The sequence below is a fragment of the Euleptes europaea genome, chromosome 16, assembly GCF_029931775.1.
Source record: "Euleptes europaea isolate rEulEur1 chromosome 16, rEulEur1.hap1, whole genome shotgun sequence".
Classification (NCBI taxonomy): Eukaryota; Metazoa; Chordata; class Lepidosauria; order Squamata; family Sphaerodactylidae; genus Euleptes; species Euleptes europaea.
In genome coordinates, this window is record NC_079327.1 from 20412125 (window position 1) to 20420973 (window position 8849).

Below are 8849 nucleotides of genomic sequence, written 5' to 3' on the forward strand. Positions count from 1 at the left end.
AAACCCCACACCCTGCACTTGTATAAGACCGTGTTGTTTGTGCCTATATAGTTCATAAAAATGGGTTGGTATGCTAATAGCTTGTTTACTGAATGTGCACCAAACATTTTACATGAATACTGTACTGTTTTACATTAATACTGCATGCTTTTCTATGTGGAATGAATAAAAAAATGTCACAAGCACTGTAATCCTTGATGTTGCTTCAAATATTGAATTAGGGTAGGAGGGATTGCGGGGGGACTTCTGTAATTAGAAAGGCTACTTGAATTTTCATTAAGCTGTTCTCTGTAATAGAAATGCTTACCACTGCTGTCAAAATAGGATAGTAATACAGCAAATATCCTGAGTGTGTATCCTTTCTGTCCTCTGAGGAGCTTAATAGGTAATGTAGTAATGTAGGTGGGCCTACCACATTTTATCCCTATAGCAGCTCTGGAAGATAGGGTAGGGAGAGACTTACAGTGCATTCCTAAGGAGAGTTACTCCAGTCTAAGCCCATTCATTTCAGTGGGCTTAGACAGGAGTAACTCTTCTTAGGAATCCACTCTTAGTTTCCCAAACACACCCAGTGGGGTCCAACTTCCACATTCTAGAATCACAACCCCACATCTTCCTGCTAATGTGCAGTTATAAAAAATTGTGTGTGTTGTTGTTTTTTGCCATCAAGTCACAGCTGATGTAGGGTTTTCAAGGCAAGAGACATTCAAAAGTGGTTTACCATTGCCTGCCTCCACATCATTCCCCTAGTATTCCTTGGAGGTCTCCCATCCAAATACTTGCCAGAGTCGAGGCTGAGAGTGTGTGACTGGCCCAAGGTCACCGAGCAAGTTTCCATGCAGAGTGGGGTTTCGAACCTGGATTTCCCAGATCCTACTCCAACACTTTAACCACTATACCACGCTGTTCGTATAAGAGCGCATAATTTGTGGAATTCATGAGCTAGGCGTCAAACGTTGCCTTGCTCCCTGCATTTCCCCGTGTTTTGCCCGTAAGGCAAATTTGAGATAAAGCAGGTTTCGGAAAACTCAGGGAAATGCAGGGGGAGAGCGAGGCAACCTCTGATGGTCGGACACGGCATGCATATTCAAAACAAAGACCCAAAGTCATTGGAGGGATGACGGCGAGGGAAACAGCCATGCATGAAAGACCCCAGTGAGTTTCCACGGAAGAGTGGGTATTTTAACCTGTGTCTCCAAGAAACGAATCTGACACTAACAACTACACCACATTCCCCTAATAAAGGTAAGAGTATAACTGAAAGCAGTAAAGGCAAAGCTCTGTGCAGGAAACATACACACGAACACATGAAACTGCCTTGTACTGAATCAGACCCTTGGTCTGTCAAAGTCAGTATTGTCTACTCAGACCAGCAGTGGCTCTCCAGGGTCTCAGGCAGAGGTCTTTCACATCACCTACTTGCCTAGTTCCTTTAACTGGAAATGCCGGGGGTTGAACCTGGGACCTTCTGCATGCCAAGCAGATGCTCTACTACTGAGCCACAGCCCTTCCTCTAATATATCCGGCCATATCCGGCCCTTGTAACAATTGAGTTTGACACCCCCGCTCTAGCTCATTGTGGGCACTACAAAACAAAAGTCCAGCAGCACCTTAAAGACTAACAACCTGTATTTCAATATGAGTTTTTGTGAGTCACTGCTCTTTTGTTCAGATATGTATGGAACAATCCTTTTTCATGGGACAGGTTACAAGGGGGAAAGAATTTGATGGAAGGTTAATTCCATCATGAGTTTTTCAAGTGTAGATTCTCTATGTGAGGGAAAAACAGGTAGAAAGGAGTGGATCCTATCACAACACTCCACAGTGCCATCCTCAATGGAAACTTTTTATTTACACAAATGAATGTACTTCTGTGAACAAACATGAACTTATCACTCAGCTGCTCAAAGTTACCTGAATAGCAACAGAAGCATTGGCATATCCTCTTGAAGGTCACATCTCTCCCGTTCATGACCCACTCGAGGTTGTGCATGTGGGTCTCTCTGTGCATGTTGTTACATGTTTAATAATGCGAGGTTTGCACACAAGCCGGTGTGTTGTCAAAAGTTGACCAAGATGCCAGTTATGAGGACTAGCCAATAAGCCCTGTCCAATTCCAATTTAATTCCAATTTATTACGGTCATTTGACCAGCATTATAAAAATACAGAAATGCATGTCATCAGCCTACTAACAAAGACAAGGCAGATTTGAGGACAAACCATAAGAACACTATCAAAATAGAATATGACCGTTATTAAAATAAATAAATTAAAGTTTAAAAAACACCGCTGTGATTCCCAAGCCCTACATATTATCATGCAGTAAGCCCTGACTGCGTTTTTGCTCTTGGATAAAAATTGCAGTGCTCAATTTTGAATGTCAATGTGTAATTCCAGGCGCACAATTGTCCACTTGTTGAGACTGATTGTCATGGTTTGTATGACAGCAAAACTAAAGGTCTGTCTTGGAAGCTCTACAATTGTTGCAATCTACAATCCTTCAACGTCAGCAGTTCTTCCAGAGTTAAGATGCAACCAACATTTTGGCTCAGCTGCTACTCTTCATTCCCTTCTGGCATTCAGAAGAAAGGAAGTGGCAGGAAAAGGGACCATCCCATGTTTCCGGTTCCGGAGGAAAGCAACGCAATGGGTTGGAACAAGCCAGCTTTTTCCACAGAATTCATGTACCCTTTCATTCTATTGACCAATTTTACTGGGAGTAGGGGAGTTAATAGTACAGTGAAACTTTTTCAACAAGGTATTAGAAGAAGGTTCAAGGTTCAAGTTTATTGCACAGGGCCAAAGGCCGTTACAAGAAGTACACTAAAAATACAATAAATTAATATGACAATCTTTGATAACATTTATATTTACATTTATATCTATCAAATTAAAACTCAAAAGAGGAAGACAGAAACTTAAAATGTTTTGAAGTAATCTCAAATTTAGCTAGCAAAAACACCAACCACTCATGAAATCGTAGCTTTTAATGCTTGCCTGAATAGAGCTCACTTTTGTGAATGGAAAATCTCACATCTTACCATGTCAACCGACCACTTTTTATGGGATATGCAGTTCAGTTCTGATCTCTAGAAGTATTTAGAAAAAAAAGAATACAAGTTAGAGGGCTGCAAGGAATATGGTGGAAGGTATGCTGGGAATTTTTCCCTGCCCACAGTCCAAGACTGCTGAGGTCCAGGGCTGCATGACCAGCTTTCTGCTGAACTGGCCCTGAATTTCAGTTGCGGCCTATAGCAATGCAATTGCTCCATAGCTCCCACAGCTGAGGTTTGGTGCTAGGTCAACAAAAAATATATTGTTGAGGAAGGAGAGTAATAATAATAACATGTTTTTATACCCCAATTTTCTCCACCATTAAGGAGTCTCAAACCGGCTTGCAGTCACCTTCCCTTCCTCTCCCCACAACAGACACCTTATGAGATAGATGGGGCTAAGAGAGTTCAGAGAAATCTGTGACTACCCCAAGGTCACCTGGCAGACTTCATATGTAGGAGTGGGGAAACTAACCCAGCTCACCAGATTAGAGTCCGCCGCTCATGTGGAGGAGAGGGGAATCAAACCCGGTTCTCCAGATTAGATTAGATTAGATTAGACTCCACCGCTCTTAACCACTACACCATGCTGGCTCTCTGAGCTGTGTAATACATGGAAGGGCACTTGATATCTCCTTTTTCAGGTAAGGGGCACATCCTCTGACCCTGTTTTCACCCTCCATTTTTCAAGCTCAGCCCCCCTTGGCAGCTTAAACAGGCCTTTGAGAAGTGAAGGTGCATGCAATTAACTATGTTCCAGGAAATGTGGTTTTCTCCTGTCCTAATTAATCCTTGTGCCAGGACTGTTTTACCATCAAAATAATAGGAACCCTTAAAAGCTGGATGGGGGGGGGGAGAGAGAAAAAAAGAGTAGTAAGATGTCTGCCCCACAATTCACATCTCCATCCTTGACTATAATTTTTTTCTTCCTTCCAAGGTAGTAGGGATGTGCATATCGATAAACCCAAATCAAAAATAAACCTCCCAAAAGGCGTTTTTGGCTTCTTTCAGATTTAATTAAAGCTGAATATTAAAACTGGGAATAAAGCCGAAGGTGGACAGCTGATTGCTGAATCAGCCAAATACGTATTCGGCTTTTTTCAGCTTCAATTTTCCCCAGGCTTTTCCCTATGGGAATTTTTTAAATGAGCTCTGGGGGACGCATTTTTGGAGGTAGAGTTCCCAAATTTTCAGGGTAGCTTTAAGGGACTCTCCTTGCATGAACTGCAAAGTTTGGTGAAAATTGGGTCAGGGGGTCAAATGTTATGGGGTCTCGAAGGGATTGCCCCCTCCTCCATAGAGAAGCATTTGCTTCTCGAGGAGGGGATCAATCCCTTCGAGACCCCATAACATTGGACCCCCCTGGCCCAAACTTTACCATTCTTTGGGGTTCATGCAAATAAAGTCCCTTGCAGCTACCTCAAAAAATGCCCCCCCCCCCCGGAGAATTTTAAAAGGGGAGAAATAGTGGGTTGTATCCAGTCAGCTTTTGCTCCATCTCTCCTAATTCTCATCCTCATTACAGCCCCAATCCGACATAGCTTTTGTCCATCCATGCTGGTCCCCTGATCCCCAGCATAGTGTTTTATTTTTCACCAGCAAAAATATTAGTTGGCTCCAACCCAATGCTGGACAGTTCCCCCCATATTACAGACTGAGGAGAGAGGAAGTCTGTGTGAATTGACGCCCACATTGGGGATGGGCGGTGGCTGAGAATACACATGAAGCTGCCTTATACTGAATCAGACCCTTGGTCCATCAAAGTCAGTATCGTCTACTCAGACCAGCAGCAGCTCTCCAGGGTCTCAGGCAGGGGGTCTTTCCCATCAGCTACTTGCCTAGTCCCTTGAACTGGAGATGCCGGGGACTGAACCTGGGACCTTCTGCATGCCAAGCAGATGCTCTACCATTGAGCCATGGGCCTTCTCTATGGAGCTGCCTTATACTGAATCATACCCTTGGTCCATCAAAATCAGTATCGTCTACTCAGACCGGCAGCGGCTCTCCAGAGTCTCGGGTAGAGGTCTTTCACATCACCCACTTGCCTGGTCCCTTTAACTGGAGATTCCGGGATTGAACCTGGGACCTTCTGCATGCCAAGCAGATGCTCTAGCAATGAGCCACAGCCCCTCCAGTATTGTCCATATGTTGCAGGTGGGATCAGATGTGGTGGCGAACTGAGGCTAAGTACCTCACAACAACTCGCCATGTAATTATTAATGTCCCCATGTTCCAGACTGGAACATCCTCATTTGGTGTTTCTACATCCCAGAGTGGTGAGAAGTTCCAATTGGAGCCTTGCTTGGGTCTGGTTTCCTTTGAATGAGAGACTTGGGAGAGATATGCTTGGCTTCTTTAAAGCTATGAGGCAACATGTCTGTTCCTGGACAGACTCTGCCTCCCCAAGGAGCTTCATTTGCCAAGAAAGTCACAGCTCTGTCTAGCCCCATTCACATGTTAATAGCGGACACACATACAAGGGAGAGGGGCTGTGGCTCAGTGGCAGACCCTCTTCTTGCATGCAGAGGCATGCAGAAGGTTCCAGGGTCAATCTCTGGCATCTCCAGTTAAAGGGACTAAGCAAGTAGGTGATGTGAAAGACCTCTGCCGGAGACCCTGGAGAGCCACTGCTGGTCCGAGTAGACAGTACTGACTTTGATGGACCAAGGGTCTAAAGTATAAGGCAGTTTCATGTGTTCATGTATTCAACCCGCCTATACATGTGTACCTTTGTAAGAAATGGCCAATGTGCATTTACTTTACAAATAAAACCAGGGACCAGGACAAATGTGGTCCCTGGTTTTATTTGAATGTAAACACGAGAATCGCTCAACACATGTATAAAGAACAATTGAGTGTACTCTGTACACAATTGTGTATGCATTCACTGTAAGTTGTGAGCAGAGCTTCCGTCTCTCTCTCCTTCTCTTCCATAACTGTGAACAGTGGTGTTCTTCATGCGCACATTCACATATCTGCCCCTCCTATCAATTGGTAGGTTCACCTTCTCCAAGCAATAATGAGACCATTGCCTGACAACTACTTTGTAACCTTGAATCTAGCCTACTGTTAACTCACTGGAAGTGAGTTTGCCCTTGAAGACAAGTCGGAAACTCTAATCTGGAGAACCGGGTTTGATTCCCCACCCCTCCACATGAAGCCAGCTGGGTGACCTTGGGCTAGTCACAGATCTCTCAGCCCCACCTACCTCACAGGGTGTCTGTTGTGGGGAGGGAAGGTGATTATAAGCCAGTTTGATTCTCCCTTAAGTGATAGAGAAAGTCAGCATGTAAAAAACCAACTCTTCTTCTTCTCAGCTCTGATGCTTCATCCACTGAAATCCTCAGGTTGGTTTTCTCATCTAAGTGTGACTTTGTGCACTCCCCCACTACAGAAAGGAGAGTTTGTTTCTGCACTTCCTTCATCCAAAACAGTAGATGTTGTTCTCCTCCATTTTATCCTCACGATAACCCTGCGAGGTAGGTTAGGCTGAGAGAGGGTGACTGCCCCAAGCAAGCTTTCATGGCAGAGTGGGGATTCAAACCTTGGTCTCCCAGACTCTAGTCTGATGCTCTAACCACTACACCACATTGCCTCTCTTCAGCTCTCCCCTTTTTGAGCCTCACTGTGAGTTATACCAGAGTGAGTGATTCAACTACACTTCTAGAGAGGTGATCTAAGCCTTATGGACATAGGTCACACAGTTTCTGGCTGTTTCCCCCCTCCCATAATGTGGTTTAGATCATAAGGCTAAGCATTATAAAGCTGTAAAGATTTTGAACTGAATTTCAGAGAGCTAGCATGGTATAGTGGTTAAGAGCAGTGGTTTGGAGCGGTGGACTGATCTGGAGAACCGGGTTTGATCCCCCACTCCTCCACATGAACAGCGGAGGCTAATCTGGGGAACTGAGTTGGCTTCCCCACTGCTACACAGGAAGCCAGCTGGGTGACCTTGGGCTAGTCACAGCTCTCTTAGAGCTCTCTCAGCCCCACCTACCTCACAGGGTGTCTGTTGTGGGGAGGGGAAGGGAAGGTGATTGTAAGCCGGTTTGATTCTGCACTAAGCGGTAGAGAAAGCTGGCATATAAAAACCAACTCTTCTTCTTAAACTATGCACACACATTCAAGAAAAAAGAAACAAGGTGAATGGTATGAACCTTAATGTACAGTGTAAACATACCAGTGACCAGGTTGGTTGGGATGGCCCCTTTCACAAATGTGTGTTTTTCTCCCCCTGTGCTGGGGCTGTTCCCACTACTGTCACCCTTCCAGATTCACTTGCACCAAGTAGTCTTGGGATATATATATATATATTAAAATTATTATCACTGCTAACAAAACCTGGCGATTAAGCCAGGAAACCAACAAAGAGTTTTCCTTTCACCTTAGCCGTGCCCACAATCCTTTAACAAATTAATTAATCCTAATGAATTAACACTTCATTTATTTAAACGTGCTACAGTTCATGAATTAAATTTTCATGCCCGTGATTAAAGGCTGTTAAAATATGCATGATTTCGTTAAAATTTTATAATAAATCAGCGCAATGTGTTACATGACAAGGAAACTCTTTTCCCGGCCTCCTCTCTTCCCCGGGAATGGGCGCCGATTTGCACCAGTAGAGAGCGGGATTGGGGTGGGGGGCAGGGGGGAGGCGCAGAGCGCGTTTGGGGATGGAAGGCAAGTCGCTCATTCTGGTTTTTTTTTGGGGGGGTGAGCTGCAGCTTTACAGATGTTAAGTGTTAACTTCTAATCGATCTCCACCCCTCCTGGATTTTTATTTTTTTAGTGGAAGGGCAGCGCGATTGGGTTTACTCCTAAGGGGGTTGGGGACCTCCAGGAGAAGGACAAGAAGGCCGTCCTTGGCAAAGGGAATTGACCAGAGGAGCGCGTCTGAATTTCGCACCCTGCCACTGGGTGACGTGTGAGCTGGGGTTCTGACGTTCGTGTTCCAGAAAGCGGTGAGTCCGCAAGTTTGGAGGGTTGACTCGCAGGCGCAAGGCAATTCTTTCAGCCACACCTTCAGGTAATAACTGGCCTGCCCGAATGGTCCATCATAAGTGTTTCTCCCGTGGAACCCGTTCATACGTTCAGCTACCGCTAGTCGAATGCCCAGGAATAATAATGGAAGAAGAGGAGGAGGAGGAGAGTTGGTTTTTATATGCCGACTTTCTCTACCACTTAAGGGAGACTCAAACCGGCTTCCAATCACCTTCCCCTCCCCACAACAGACACCCTGTGAGGTAGGTGGGGCTGAGAAAGCTCTAACAGAGCTGTGACTTGCCCAAGGTCACCCAGCTGGCTTCACGCGTAGGAGTGGGGAAACAAATCCAGTTCACCAGATTAGCCTACGCCGCTCATGGGGAGGAGTGGGGAATCAAACCTGGTTCTCCAGATCAGAGTCCACCGCTTCAAACCGCCGCTGTTAACCATTGCACCACGCTGGCTCTTCTCAAGGGTAGAGAAGGCCAGTGATTTACACCTGCTGGTGAACCAGCCCTTGATGAGTCAAGACTGCTAGATAGCTCCTGGCTGAAACGTGTGAACGGACTCAAGGGGACTCCTTCCTGTAATTTTAGACGGGGCTCAGCCCATTCACAAATGCAAGTAATCTCCAGGTGGTAAATGTGTGTGTGTGAATAATCCCCGCGTATTTAACCGGGCCAGATTGAACACGAAGAATTTTCTAACAGTGAGAGCGGTTCCTGGGTGGAACAGGCTTCTTCGGAAGGTGGTGAGCTCTCCTTCCCTGGAGGTTTTTAAGAAGAGGCTAGATGGCCATCTGTCAGCAATGC